The sequence below is a fragment of the Halichoerus grypus genome, chromosome 10, assembly GCF_964656455.1.
Source record: "Halichoerus grypus chromosome 10, mHalGry1.hap1.1, whole genome shotgun sequence".
NCBI lineage: Eukaryota > Metazoa > Chordata > Mammalia > Carnivora > Phocidae > Halichoerus > Halichoerus grypus.
In genome coordinates, this window is record NC_135721.1 from 112,890,709 (window position 1) to 112,907,026 (window position 16,318).

At 39.6% G+C, this 16,318-nt stretch overlaps 1 pseudogene; it reads left to right on the forward strand.

The window, feature by feature from the left end:
- The first annotated feature begins 11,209 nt into the window (after positions 1-11,209).
- On the forward strand, positions 11,210-12,820 carry LOC118554404 (60 kDa heat shock protein, mitochondrial pseudogene; annotated as a pseudogene).
- The last annotated feature ends 3,498 nt before the right edge of the window (positions 12,821-16,318 follow it).

Genomic DNA, 16,318 nt, shown 5'->3' on the forward strand with positions numbered 1-16,318 from the left:
CCTTGATGCCATTCCTCCAGCCAAGGTGCCAGCCTCTCAAACACACAACCCTTGGAGTCAGATTGACATGGGTGTGAATTTTATTTCTGCTACTTACTCATAGTAAGACATCTTCTGAGAAACTTGAACTCCCACTGCCTCCAATTCTTTACCTGCAAAATGGGGAGAATATTCCTTGCCTGGAATAATTGCTAAAAGTACTAAATGATATCACTTATGTAACACCCCTGGAACACTCTGTAGGCCACAGTTATACTCAATAGAAATGGGTTCTTTTCCTTCCATGTCATAAATCGGGGCGGTCTTGTGTTCATGTTACATTTCTGGTCTTTCATTCATTCATTTGAAAACTATTTAATGAGGACCTAGTATGTAAGTGTTAAATTCTTGGGGCTCCAAAGTGAGCAAGATAAATAGGGCTTTGTTCTGATGGGGATTACATTCTAATGGCAGAAGACAGACATAAAAAATAAATTAATAGGGGTACCTGACTGGCTCAATTGGTAGGCATGCAACTCTTGATCTCAAGGTTGTGAGTTCAAGCCCCACATTGAGTGTAGAGATTACTTAAAAATAAAATCTTCAAAAAAATTTATATATTATGATGTAAAACAAGCATGTCTTTTAATTGGTCCCATGTCTTCGGTTTACTGCCGACCCAAGGTCACATGGGCTGTTATAAGATAATGTATGACACCATGTAAGGTAGTGCTTAGCATTTCCTTCCATCCCTGGGTCTCTGAACCCTTGCTCACTTGGGCATGAATTTATTTTGCATGGGAGAACTGTTCTCTTCCATCCATTCTCAGTTCCTGGTTTGTTAATTGGTCCTCCAGTGGAGTGTATCTGACCCTCCAGCAATGGCCATCCTGACCATACCAATTTGCATGAGGAAGAAGTAGCCTGGGGCCCCTTGCCAGATTCATACAGCTTCCCTCTTTCCCTCATGGCTGAGTGTGCCCTACCTTACGCCAAGCTGGGCTAACAGTCAACATGGGAAAAACACCATTTCTACCCTTCAGGAACCCTCAGTCCAAGGATGGAAGAAACTGTTTCTTGAGAAGTATCCAAGGTGCTATAAAGGACCACATCTCATGGAGTTCACAGCTGACTGCTCCAGATACCAAAAGAAATCAACACCTCCATCAACCATGGATCTCCTGAGCTGTAAAGAGAAATACATGCTGAAGTGAGAATCTAAATGCATGAGTCCAGCCTCTCTGAGCACTGTTCCATCACAAAACTTCCTCTCCTAATCTAGCCTACCCATCTGGACATGACCACAGGAGCTCAGTTAAGGTAAGAAAAATATCTGAGTAAGAAAAAACAAAGCATGGGAGAGGGGAAAGGACCCTAACCATGGAGTCCCTTGGGATCTAACTATCCATGGGAAAGAACAGGGCCCAAGAGTAATTTGTTATAATCAGAAATGTTTCTTTTCAGGACAGCTCCATGGGCCTAAAGCCAAAACTGTGTCTGATGAAGCACCCAAAGGTGGTCATTGGCCCTCCAAAGTCAGCATCACCTGTAGCACCCTGCACTGTCCCCACGGGTCTCACCAGACGCCACTTGACTTTAACATGTAACAACATTTTCCAGTAAGTAGTTTTCTTCTCTGCAGATGAGCCCTCGAAGTAAACTCCTGTTCTGGGAAGGGGTACAGCTTTGACTTTGTTTAGCTTTATGTTGTTTTTGTTTTGTTTTGTTTTGTTTTTTTAAGATTATTTATTTATTTATTTATTTGACAGAGAAAGAGACAGCGAGAGAGGGAACACAAGCAGGGGGAGTGGGAGAGGGAGAAGCAGGCTTCCCGCGGAGCAGGGAGCCCGATGCGGGGCTCGATCCCAGGACCCTGGGATCATGACCTGAGCCGAAGGCAGATGCTTAATGACTGAGCCACCCAGGCGCCCCACTTTATGTTGTTTTAATATGGGAAGAGGGAGAGTAATTTGTTCAGGGTTCTTAAAGGACTTCTGAGCTCTGAAAGGGCTGCCTGTTGGCAGAGACTTAGGTTTGTCATACAGATCAGTGGTCTGTGACATCATCAACTTTGGGACTTCTCAAACTGGAGGGATTACCCATCAGTCTTTCTCTCTCTAGATAACTTATATATGTCCACATGGGTGATTTTTAATGATCTGAGAAAGGCCGAAGAAATAAAGAGAAAGGACAGGGCAAGACACATTTTAGGGGACAAATTACATTAGGAATGATTTTGGGGGGGGAACATGTACATTGTGTGGTTTTAGTTTGCTGACCAACTGATCTTTATGAGATTAAGGGGGCTACATTCTATTCCTACTTCCTGGCTAAGAGTGTTTTGATGACTGTCATTTTAAAATAAGTTTTGTTTTTAGGGGCACCTGGGTGGCTCATTCAGTTAAGCGTCTGCCTTTGGCTCAGGTCATGATCCCGGGGTCCTGGGATCAAGCCCCATGTCAGGCTCCCTGCTCAGCCTTCCACTCCACCTGCTTGTGCTCTCTCTGTCAAATAAATCAATTTTTAAAAAATCTTTAAACAGTAAGTTTTGTTTTTATTTATTTTTTTGTTTAACTAGACTCCATGCCCAACATGGGACCCAACATGGGGCCCAACATGGGGCTCGAACTCACAACCCCAAGATCAAGAGTCACATGTTCTACCAACTGAGCCAGCCATGTGCCCCTATAATAAGTTTTGAAATCAGCAAGTGAAAGCCCTGCCACTCTGTTCTTGTTTCAAAATTGTTATTGGGGTGCCTGGGTGGCTCAGATGGTTAAGCATCTGCCTTCAGCTCAGGTCATGATCCCAGGGTCCTGGGATCAAGCCCCGCATCAGGCTCCCTGCTCCTCGGGAAGCCTGCTTCTCCCCCTCCCTCTGCCACTCCCCTTGCTTGTGTTCCCTCTCTCGCTGTGTCTCTGTCAGATAAATAAATAAAATCTTTAAAAAAAAAAATGTTATTATTTTTTGTCTTATTATATAAGTCTTATTATATAAGTGCTAATATCAGCTTGTCAGTTTCTGAAAAAAAAAAAATCCTGCTCAAATTTTGATAGGGATTGTGTTGACTCTATAGTCAACAGAGCATACAAAGAGATGCTCAAATTCACTCGTAATCAAAGAAAAGCAAATCAAACTAACAATGGCATTGGTAAAATTAGAAAGGTGGATAATAGCACATGTTGGAGAAGATGGAGGGACATAGGAACCCTCTAATACTACTTGGAGAAGTATGGACAGTTCATGTTTCTGAGAACAATCACTACTTAAGTTAAATTCATTATACACTTATCTTATGACTCAAGAATTCGACTCCTCAGTATGTCCCAAAGAGGTTCTTGCCCAAGTCCTAAGAGGGCATGTACTATGTTGTTAGTTACAGCATTATCGGTATTGGTAATCCCAATACTAATCTAAGGCAATCTGGATAGCCATTCTGGAGTAGTGGATCAATAAAATTATATGGATGCATGCTTTAGAATACAACACATAAGTTAGGAGCGACAGATTCAATATACACACAGCTATGTAGGTGGACATTAACTATTATAGTCCTCAGTGAAAAAAAATAAGAAAAAGATGTATAATACCATTTATGTAAACTAAAAATACATGCAGAGAATAATGCATTTAAAAGAACAAGTAAAAGATAATCATTAAATTCATTCGAGCAAATAGGGTATACAATGAAAGAGAAATGAATGGATAAAACAAGAGCTGGGCCTTTCATAGACCAATGATTATGTGTCATGAATGGAGGAGAGTGTTTAATTCCATAGTTGAGATCCAAAACAATGGTGGGGGGTGAAAGGAATAGATAATAAGGGACAAAGTAGTCTGCACTACAGCCTAGACCAATTAAGAAGCTTTTGCCCACTCTTGGCCACAGTAAAATCTTCAAGGCACAAGCCAGAGAACATTCTTTTTTTTTAATAGTATATTAAATACTTTATTTAAATTACGAAATAAAACATTTGTTCCACTGTTTCAATAAAATTTCAAATTACTTACAAATAATAATTCCTTGCGTACCATATTTCAAGTATTGCAAAGGTGTCATGAAGACATATTTTTCAAAATGAATAGACTATATTCTAAAATGTGGTATATAAATCAAGACATAATACATATTATACATAATGAATTTAAATAATCTAAGGATAAAAATCATTTTAAATAGAGCAATTTACCTCTCTGTAATGGAAGTTACAACACATATGCCATCTTGACATGTACTCAATGGATTACATCTAGAAAAATCACTCTTTGTGAATACGATTTATCCTGGAGTACAATTCACATAAAAACACTCTCTTTAAAACATGCCCTGTTTTAGAAAAAAAATAAATATGGGCCAAGTACTTTTAAAACTGCAAGTTTCTTTTAATTAAATTTACCTAATTTTAAGTTATTTCTCCTAATTTACCTAATAACATCATTAACAAGGTTTCATTCATGAGCTTGGCCTTAACCTTAAAAAATAAATTTGTTTACATTTCACACTTAAAAGAATTTAGAATTCTTTTAGAATTCTTAGAAGAATTTAGCCTTCAATTTAAAAGACATATTTTTTACAAGTCCGATTATAACAATTCTGCTTCTTTCCTGCAATGCTTTCATTAGATAAAAGCTATTAAAATTTTGACCTCAGAAAACCCACTTAGATCAATGCTTTTAATGAGAACATTCTCAATATACCTCAAAAATCCAGAGGCTCAGCTAACATGTGAGTGTACAGGAGGCAAACCATCTTTCTCTTTGGAACCGACTATGGAGCTACGGCGACTCTGCGGAAGTGGAAGTCTCCGTTATTTTTATGGAGTTTTCCTGCATTTCCTGGCCTATATGTAGCAGGCAACTAAGCTACCAACTCCTTTCTCTTCACCAAGTCCAATCAGCACACTGCAGACCTGTGTTAACATCCTCTGAGCTGATAAGATTATCAAGCTTCCTGTGTATCTAAGGGAGAAAAAATAAGACAAGATGATGAGAGGGTACTGCAGTCTCTACCAGGTGAAAACAAACTGCCTAAGAATTACATTACGGGGCGCCTGGGTGGCTCAGTCTGTTAGGCGCCTGCCTTCGGCTCAGGTCATGATCCCAAGGTGCTGGGATCGAGCCCCACGTTGGGCTCCCTGCTCAGCGGGGAGCCTGCTTCTCCCTCTCCCTCTGCCGTTCCCCCTGCTTATGCTCTCTCTCTCTGTCAAATAAATAAATAAAATCTTAAAAAAAAAAAAAAAAAGAATTACATGACAAGTAATCATTAATACTGTCAGTTGCTTTCTCTCTTGAGTTAAGTCTGGGCAAAGAAAGAAAACAGAACTCAGTGTGCTTCCTACTGTCTGTCCTCCCATCTTGAATTTCAGCTTTGAGCACAATCCTAGAAACAAACACATAATCATGGTGAAAGTACCATTTGATGCTAATGGTGAGATCACTTTGGCTCTAGAGATTCTACGGATATATGACAAAGAATCCCTTATAACTCCAGATTCCTCATAACCAGAGTATCACTTGATGCATTCTAACTCTTGGAGAATCTGAGAATTAAAAATCAATCCTGGTGAACAAGATCAATAAATGGAAGTTCAATTCAAAAGCAACCCAATGAATTAATAAGTGCTCTATCATAATACCATAGTGTACTAAGGGAAAGATAGAAACCTAGAAGATCTATAGAAAAGCAATACTAATAATGAGAATATTTAAGAGTTATGGAACATTTTTAAAGTACAGGACTGAGAACCTTGAAAGTATTATCTCCTTTATCCTAACAAAAACCCTATACACACTATATAAATAATACATCTGAGGTTTCAGTTAAACTGCTGAAGGTCACAGATAAGTAGCAGAACCAGGACTTGAATCCATGTCTGTCTAACAACAGAGCCCCTACACTTAGTTGCCATGCTACCCTGACTCCCAGTGGCAACAGCTTTGGAGCACGTGCCCGATGCCAGTTACAGAGTACGGCATCTATATGGATAACCTCATCTGATACTTTTAGCAATAGCTTGGAAGAAGTTATAGAGGACTTGAGCATAAAGAGGAGGAAGAGCAAATATGCCTATCCTAAAGGACTTAATAAACCCCCAAAACTTGGACAATTCCTGCATTTGTCAAATTTAAGACTTGGTTAGTTCACACTTGGATTATTGCCTTCCCTTCTGGCTACCCTACTGTAAAAGGAATTTAGGAGAAATGGCATTAGAGCACAGAATAGGAACCATGATAATGAAAGTACTTAAAACTGCTGTTAAGAGGGGCGCCTGGGTGGCTCAGTCGTTAAGCGTCTGCCTTCGGCTCAGGTCACGATCCCGGAGTCCTGGGATCGAGTCCCACATCGGGCTCCCTGCTCCGCGGGAAGCTTGCTTCTCCCTCTGCCGCTCCCTGCCACTCTGCCTGCTTGTGATTCCTCTCTCTCTCTCTGTGTCAAATAAATAAATAAAATCTTTAAAAAAAAAAAAAAAAAAAAAAACTGCTGTTAAGAAAAACACACACACTTTGTAAGTCACTAATTCAGTGGTAATACCATATGCTTCTATTTTAAGAGATGGGAAGGAAAGGGTCAACAACAGTCCCACAGTCAACCCTCTCCCTTTATCAGGGATGCTCCTGGAAGGAAAGAAAAAAACAAAGTTGACTCTATCCAATCCCCTTATAAGCATGCCAGCAGACCTGGCGAACTCACTAATGGTATTCACTAGCAGCATAGTCTTTATCTAACAGAATACATCTGCTCTGAATACATCTAGAATTGTTTCTAGTAAACAAACCTGGAATCTATAATTTACAAAGGCATGGCTCCTTGAAAAATGTCATGTGTTTATCGTGTTAAGTAATTTTCAGAGAATAAAATGGAAATGTCTCTCAATGAAACATCCCCCTTGGTGTGATATGCTCACACGCATCACTTAGACAACTCAGAGATCTCTTACATTAAACCCAATCCACAGCTCATTCTAATGAAACACATAGGAGCTGGGAAGTGGGTGGACACCCCGAACTTGTGCATGTTTTCCCTGTGCTTCATAATTACTTATATCCTTGAAATTGTCACTAAAGCTTAACACGGGAAAGATCTTTGATTCCTGTGAATCTGATTTTAATCCAATCAATCTTTTGTTAATCAGGAAAGAAAACAAATATTGCTGTGTAAGTATATTCATCTCAAAATTTTTCGAAAAACCTACTCTGGAAAACAATATGGAGGTTCCTTGAAAAACTAAAAATAGAAGTACCATACAAACCATACCACTGCTGGGTATTTACCCAAAGAAAACACAAACACTAGTTCAAAAAGATATATGGACCCCTACGTTTACTACAGCATTATTTACAGTAGCCAAGATATGGAAGCAACCTAAATGTTCATCAACAGATGAAGATAAAGGAGATGTGATATATATACACAATGGAATATGACTCACCCATAAAAAAGAATGAAATCTTGCCATTTGCAACTGGATGGACATAGAGCGTATAATACCAAGTGAAATATACAGAGGAAGACAAATACCATATGATTTCACTTACATGTGGAATCTATAAAACAAGCCAAACAACAACAGCAGAAACAGACTCATAAATATAGAGAACAAACTGGTGGTTGCCAGGGGGCAGGATGGTGGAGGGGATAGGCAATATAGGTAAAGTGGATTAAGAGATACAAACTTCCAGCTATAAAATTAATAATAATTCACAGGGATTAAAGTACAACATAGGGAATATAGTAAAAAATATTGCAACAATTTTGTATGGTGACAGATGGTAACTACTCTTTGCACTGAGCTTTTTGTAATACATATAATTGTTGAATCACTGTGTTGTACACCTGAAACGAATATATTATGTCAACTACAATTTAAAAATTTGAAAAATTAAAATAAAATAAAGGACTAAGAAAAAAAAGGTTTTCAAAGAAGATGTGCTCCCTACATGGAAGTAGTTTGATTTTTTTTAAGTTTCTTTTTATTTATTTGAGAGATCTCTACACCCAACATGGAGCTTGAACTCAAAACCCTGAGATCAAAAAAAAAAAAAAAAAAAAACAACCCTGAGATCAAGAGTTGCATGCTCTACTGACTGAAACAGCCAGGTGCCCCAAATTGACTTTTTTTTTTTTTAAAGATTGTATTTATTTATTTGACAGAGAGAGATAGCGAGAGAGGGAACACAAGCAGGGAGATTATGAGAGGGAGAAGCAGGCTTCCTGCTTAGCAGGGAGCCCGATGCGGGGCTCGATCCCAGTACCCTGGGATCATGACCTGAGCCGAAGGCAGACGCTTACCAGCTGAGCCACCCAGGCACCTCCCAAATTGACTTTTTCTAATTATGAAGTTACATAGAGTAATTTTATAACATTCATATGAAACATAAAATTATGAAAAATAAAATTAAAAATCACAAGTAATCCTTCCCAAAGATAAAGACCCTTAAAATTTGGGGTATATATTCTTCCAGATTATTTTTTTATGTTTTAAACACATATATGTATATGTATAAATATATATAACAAAGACTAGCTCATACTATCCCATAATTTTCCTTTCTCAGTTAATATATCATTAACAACTTTTTATCTCCTAAGTCCTCGATTATTATCACTGTTTAAAGCTGCATGGAATTCTAATGTGTTATGTATCATAAATTAGCAAATTCTCTATTGATGGACATTTAGATTTTTACACCCTCATTATGAGCAATGCTAAGAAGGAAATGTAGTATTTAGACATCTTTGTGAACTTATCCATTTATTCCATGTGTATTAATTCTGGGTCAAAGGGTATCATAGTTTCATTTTGTTTAACTTTGTTTTAGACACTGAATATATATTACAAATTGCTCTCCAAAATATATTGCATTAATTTAAACTCACAGAGTACACAGTTGTCCCCATTTTGCCTCACCCTTACCAAGAGTAGCTAGAAAGTGTATTTTTATTTATTTTATTTTTTTAAAGATTTTATTTATTTATTTGACAGAGAGATAGAGAGAGACTGACTGCTAGTCTTCCAGATATTCTGTAAGAACTCAGTAAATGTATGCAGCAGCCAATAGTCTGGCCTAATCCATTTGCTGTGATGGCTGACATTTCTGCTTTATTTTACTTTATTACTTGCTCACTGTCCAACTTTTTATCTCATCTGAAGTTGTATAAAGGATAGAGCTCCAGGCAAGTGACATAGGTACCTCTGTCCATCCACTCCACTGCACTGTCCCCAGACATGTCCCCATCCTTCAGGCATGAAGTTCTTGCCTCTGGCTTTTGCTGCTCTCCTGTTCCTGGCTTCATTGACTTTAAGTAACCTGGAATTCTCCGTATTGAGAAGAGAGTGATGGAGGGGAAGGGAGATGAAAACAAAAGCATTAGATACATCTATTTTTAAAACAAAAGAAAAAATTTAAGTGGACATCTACCTACAGGAGTAGGAGGAAATAAAGCAGAGAAGACAGGTTTCTTTTTTAAAAAGCTAGACTTCTCTGAATATACCCTATTTGGAAGATTTAACTTTGGAATCACTTAAATATTTCACCTAATATAAAAAATCAACATCTTGGGGCGCCTGGGTGTCTCAGTCGGTTAAGCGTCTGCCTTTGGCTCAGGTCATGATCCTGGAGTCCCGGGATCGAGTCCAGCATCGGGCTCCCTGCTCAGCGGGGAGTCTGCTTCTCCCTCTGCCCCTCCCCCCCCCATGCTCTCTCTGTGTCTCACTCTTTCTTTCTCAAATAAATAAATAAAATTGTTTTTAAAAAATCAACACCTTAAAAGTAAAATTAAAAGGCAAAGAAATCAAATTAACCCATGTGTTGAACTGGCAGCATGACCACAAACAGAAGAACTATTTGGGGGCACCTGCACCTGTGTGGCTTAGTCAATTGAGCATCTGACTCTTTTTTTTTTTTTTTTTAAAGATTTTATTTATTTATTTGACAGAGAGAGACACAGCGAGAGAGGGAACACAAGCAGGGGGAGTGGGAGAGGGAGAAGCAGGCTCCACGCAGAGCAGGGAGCCCGATGCGGGACTCGATCCCAGGACCCCGGGATCACGACCTGAGCCGAAGGCAGTCACCTAACCGATGAGCCACCCAGGCGCCCTGAGCATCTGACTCTTGATTTCAGCTCAGGTCATGAGCTCAGGGTTGTGAGATGGAGCCCCATGTCCAGCTCCGCATCAGGCTTAGTGCCAGGTGTGGAGCCTGCTCAAGATTCTCTCTCTTGGGCTCCAGGGTGGCTCAGTCGTTAAGCATCTGCCTTCAGCTCAAGTCATGATCCCGGGGTCCTGGGATCGAGCCCCACATTGGGCTCCCTGCTCAGCGGGAAGCCTGCTTCTCCGTCTCCCGCTCCCCCTGCTTGTGTTCCCTCTCTCTCTCTCACTGTGTCTTTCTCTATCAAGTAAATAAATAAAATCTTAAAAAAAAAAAAAAGATTCTCTCTCTCTCTCTCTCTCAAAAAAGAATGAGAACTATTTGAAGTGATGGGAAATAATCATTCTCATTTTTGTAAATGGAGAAACTGGAAAAATAAAATACATGTTCATCAAACAGTACTGTTTTTGGCTAACTCACTGTATATTCATATGTGTAAAGTGATGTAAAATTAGAAAAGAATTGTGGAGATCCACATTTTTAGGTGTGAAAAGAGCTCTTGGACATATTAAATTTTTGAAAGGAAGCTAAAGAACCCTAAGTAGAGAATGATACAATTATTTTTTATAATTTGCTCAGTATCACTGAGTAAATTTGGCTTTTTGTTCTTTTGGTGTACAGTTCTATGAATTTTGATATGTTTAGATTCATGCAACCACCACCACAAACAGAACATACAATAGCTTCATTGCCTAAAAAATTCCCCTTCTTATTCAAACTTTCATCCCACCACAACCCTTGGCAACCACTGATTTACTTTCCATCACTATGGTTTTGCTTTTCCTAGAATGGCACCTAAATAAAATGTTTTGTGACTAGCTTCTCTCACTCAGCATGTCTTTGAGATTTATCCAATTTTCTGTGTGCATCAATAACCCATTCCTCTTTACTGCTGAACAGTATTGCATTCTAGAGATACAGTGCAGATTTTTTCTCCTTTCACTCATTGAGGACATTTGGGGTTTTCCAGTTTAGGCTATCACAAACAAAGTTGCTATAAACATTTGTTTACAGATTTTTGTGTGATCCTAGGTTTTCATTTCACTAGGGCAAATGCCCAGGTGCAGGATTGCTAGGTCCAATGGATGGTAAGTGCATGTTTAACTTTAAAAGAAACTGACAAGCCATCTTCCAGAGTGACTGTGCCATTTTGCATTCCCACCAGCAATGCAGGAGATCCCAGTTTCTCCACATCCTCACCAGCAATTAGTGTTGTTGAGAATTTTTATTTTGGCAATTCTTACCAACGTGCGGTCATACACTTGTTTGAAAAAGTCATAGAATTAAAAGAAAGTATATTATATATTATTTATGTGATTAAAACAAAACACAAACACATAAAAGGAAGATAAAAATAAGCAGCCAATTCAAGAACCTATAGAAAGAACACCAAAATTAACTTTTTGAAATTAAAAGAAAGGCATATACATGATGAAAATGATTTGCCACATACCTAAATCCTCCCTAAAGCAAACAGCAAGCAGGATAGCGTAAGGGCAAATAAAAATTAAAAATAAGAGCCTTGCCTTACTTGCCTCTGACGGCCTGCCTTGCCACACACACACCCCGCCACTGCCCCGCAGAAATGCTTCGATGACCTGCAGTCCTTCGCCAGATTAGGCCAGCGTCCAGGGCCCTGGCCCCCATCTCACTCGGGCCTATGCTGAAGATGTAAAACTGGGTGCAGGTGCCCGAGCCTTAAAGTTTCAAAATGTAGACTTTAGCGGATGCGGTAGCCGTGACTATGAAGCCAAAGGGAAGAAGAGTGATTATGAACAGAACTGGGGAAGTCCCAAAGTAACAAAAGATGATGTGACCCTCACAAACTCCATTGACTTAAAAGATAAATATGAAAATATTGGCGCTAAACTTGTTCAAGATGTTGCCAATAACACAGATGAAGAGGCTGGGGGGGCGCCTGGGTGGCTCAGTTGGTTGGGCGACTGCCTTCGGCTCAGGTCATGATCCTGGAGTCCCTGGATCGAGTCCCACATCGGGCTCCCTGCTCGGCAGGGAGTCTGCTTCTCCCTCTGACCCTCCCCCCTCTCATGTGCTGTCTCTCTCATTCTCTCTCTCTCAAATAAATAAATAAAATCTTAAAAAAAAAAAAAAAAAAAGAGGCTGGGGCTGGCACCACGACTGCTACTGAATGAACGTCTGGCAAAACTCTCAGATGGAGTAGCTGTGCTGAAGGTTGGTGGCACAAGTGACGTTGAAGTGAATGAAAAGAAAGGCAGCATTACAGATGCCCTCAAAGCTACATGAGCTGCTGCTGAAGAAGGCATTGCTCTGGGAGATGGTTGTGCCCCGCTTCGGTGCATTCCAGCCTTGGATTCAATGATTCCAGCTACTGCAGATCAAAAAATTGGTATAGAAATTACTAAGAGAACACTCAAAATTCCTGCAGTGACTGCTGCTAAGAATGCAGGTGTTGAAGGATCATTGATAAAGTTGAGAAAATTATGCAAAGTTCCTCAGAAGTTGGTTATGACACTATGCTTTAGAGATTTTCCGAACGTGGTGGGAAAAGGAGTCACTGGTGGTAAGAACTGCTTTCTTGGATGCTGCTGGAGTGGCCTCTCTGTCAACTACAGCAGAGGTGGCAGTTGCCAGAATTCTGAAAGAACAGAAAGACCCAGGAATGGGCGGGATGGGTGGTATGGGAAGTGGTATGGGAGGTGGCATGTTCTGATTTCTAGAATAGTGCTTTACCATTATTAATAAGCTGTGAGAAGAAGCTCAAGGCTGTGCTCCTCAATAATAACTTTGAAGAAGTCAGCTGAAGGAGATGACTGAAGAAAAGACTGGCTGATGTTTAAGAAAATCACTACAACCATCACTTACTGGTTTCAGGTGACAACATACAACAGTTTACTACTGTCATTGTCCATGCCTACAGACAATTTATCTTATATTTTTGAACAAAAAGACATTTACACAATCCTGATAACCGAGTGCAAGAGCCATGTACCAATGTACTGCTTTCAACTTAAATCACTGAGGCATTTGTACTACTCTTCTATTAAAATCGGGATTTTAGGGGCTCCTGGTGGCTTAGTCAGTTAAGCATCTGCCTTCTGCTCAGGTCTTGACCTCCGGGTCCTGGGATCGAGCCCAGTGTGCGGCTCCCTCCTCAGTGGGGAGCCTGCTTCTCCCTCTCCCTCTGCCGCTCCTCCTGCTTATGCTGTCTCTCTGTCTGCCAAATAAATAAGTAAAATCTTTAAAAATAAAAAAATTAAATTAAAAAAATAAAATAAAATCGGGATTTTAGTGCTTGCCATCACCAGATGAAAAGTTAAGGAGCAGCCTTTCTGTGGAAAGCAAGAATAATTGTGTACAAAGTAGAGAAGTATCCAAATATGTGACAACTTCTGTGTAATAAAAATCTGTGTAAAGTTAAAAAAAAAAAAAAAAAAGAGCCTTCATTCTCCCTGTTAGAGACTTATTACACTTCCCCTCCCTTTCCTTAGAATATTTACTTTAGAAAACTTGTAAGTTCTTTCTCTTTAAAACATATGCAAATCTTTTTAAAATGTAAATAGATCTCTTGACCACTTTACAACCCAGGGAAGGTCTTACCAAAGACCTGGGAGCCACCTCTTTGAAATGTAGTCATCAAGAAAGATGGCACACATCTCCCAGTTTCTGCGGATAGATAGGAGCCTAACTCAGCAGATTCCTAGGGTTCCTTGCTTCAAAATTCAAGGATATGAGAATTTTGTTTTTCCTTTAGATGAAACCAATCAGCAAACACAGATAGCCACTCCAATTATCAAGTGAATCTAGGATGAGCTATGTGTAACAAATGCTACTTTGACATCCTCTTACTTGAGGGCTAGTGATCGTTTATCTTGAGAAAATGTCTCTAATGAGTTGTATCTGCTTGGCTACAGATATGGGTAAGACTTCGGTCTTTGCAATCTCTTAGCAGATTGTCTATGATGTGTATCATGTTCTGGTTTAATGCCTATTCAGTGACAAAACTGTTTTCTTTCTCTTCTACCTCTGTGGGGAGGTTTTATGGGTTGAGAAGAGATTTTGTTTTTAATTATATTCTCCCCAACAGTAGCAAATACAAACATACATGTGCATGTGCACACGCACCCACACACATACACACGTGCGTGCGCGTGCATGCACAGATGGTATTAACAAAACTAAGTGAAAAAAGAGAAAGAAGTGAAAGTGAAAAAAATGAAAGTGGACTACAAGCACAATAAAAGTGCTAACATGTGCCTCAACAAGGAGAATATCTTGCCTTGAATGTAAGATTAAGCCAGTTGCTCTCAAAGTGTGGTCTCCAAAAAAGGAGCCTTTGTGCAGCCACTGTGGAAAACAATATGGAGGATGGAAGTTTTTCAAAAAATTATAGATGGAACTACCAAGGATCCAGCAATCCCACTTCTAGGTATTTAGTTGAAGGAAACAAAAACACTAATTTAAAAAGATATCTTGTTCACTGCAGCATTATTTACAATAGCCAGGATATGGGAACAACCTAAGTGTCCACTGGTGAATGAATGGATAGATGTGGTTTATATATGCAATGGAATATTATTCAGCCATAAAAAAGAAGGAAATCTTGCCACTTGCAACAGCATGGATTGAGGGCATTATGCTAAGTCAGAGAAAGACAAATGTAATATGATCTTACTTATATGTGGAATCTAAACCAAACAAAAGTCAAGCTCACAGAAATAGAGAACAGAATGTTGGTTGCCAGAGGTGAGAATGAGGGGTGGGCAAATGAATGAAGGGGATCAAATGGCACAAACTTCCAGCTATAAAATAAATAAGTTATGGGGATAGACTATACAACATAGCAACTATATTTAATAATACTGTATTGCATATTTGAAAGTTGCTAAGAGAGTAAATCTGAAGTTCTCGACACAAGAAAAAGGAAACTCCGTAATTATGTATGCTAATGGGTGTTAAGTAGACTTATTAGTGCGGTGATCATTTCTAAATCCATCGAAATTCTATACAGATATAGAATCATTATGTTCTATACCTGAAATTAATATAATGTATTCAATTATACCTTAATTAAAAAAAAAAAAAAAGTGTGGTCTCAGAACCAGCAGCATCAACACCATGGGAGTGTTTCAGAAATGCCAATCTTAGGGGCACCTGGGTAGCTCAGTTGGTTGAGCGTCTGATTCTTGATTTCAGCTCAGGTCATGATCTCAAGGTCATGAGATCGAGCCCTGCATCCAGCTCCATGATCAGCAGAGTGCTTGGGATTCTCTCCCTCTTCCTCTACCCCTCCCTCCTTCACCCCCCCCCCCCCGCCCACTGGCTCACTCGCCCTCTCAAAAAAAAAAAAAAAAAAAGTCTATCTCTGCCTCTCCCCTTTCTAAAAAATAAAAAGAAATTAAAAAAAAAAAGAAATGCCCATCTTAGACCTACCTGAGACCCACTAAATCAGCAACTTTGGGGGTAGGGGCTCAGCAATCTGCATTTTCGTCAATCTTCCGGGTGACTAGGATACATGCTACAGTTTGAAAACCACAAAACCGGGCAACTAGATCTGAGAACCACCTGTCAAATCTGGAGGGTCCCTACACATGAGTGGATGCAGAAGTGGATGGAAGGGAATTATTGCACTGAACTGGTCACTCAAGAGTCTCTGAAACATCAAATTTAAAAAACCCTTATAGGGGCGCCTGGCTGGCTCAGTTGGTAGAGCATGCGACTCTTGATTTCAGGGTCATGAGTTCAAGCCCCATGTTGGTTGTGGAGCCTACTTAAAAATAAATAAATAAAATAAATTTTAAAAAATAAAATAAAATTTAAAAGCCCTTATAAAGGGAGTACTTCAGCTATGTGAGAAACTCAGCAGGTCCTCTCCATCCTCACCATTTCACTGGTGAAAATCACAAAAACAATCATTTAAAAGTCTCTGGGAAAAAGAAAGGACAAAAAAGTTTTAAAGTTAAGTCCCTGGAAATTTACCTAAGGGTATACAGCAAATCAGGAAGCACTTACTCAAGAAAACTACTAAATCTCAATAAGACAGTAGGAGTCTGTAACATTGGGACCAGCACTTGCTCCCAATACACACACACACACACACACAAACACAAACACACACACACACACACACACACACAGAGCAGGTCCATGAACTCCTGGCAGGGGCAGCTCAAAATACAGTGACTCTCTTTCCCCCAGCCCCCAGCGATAG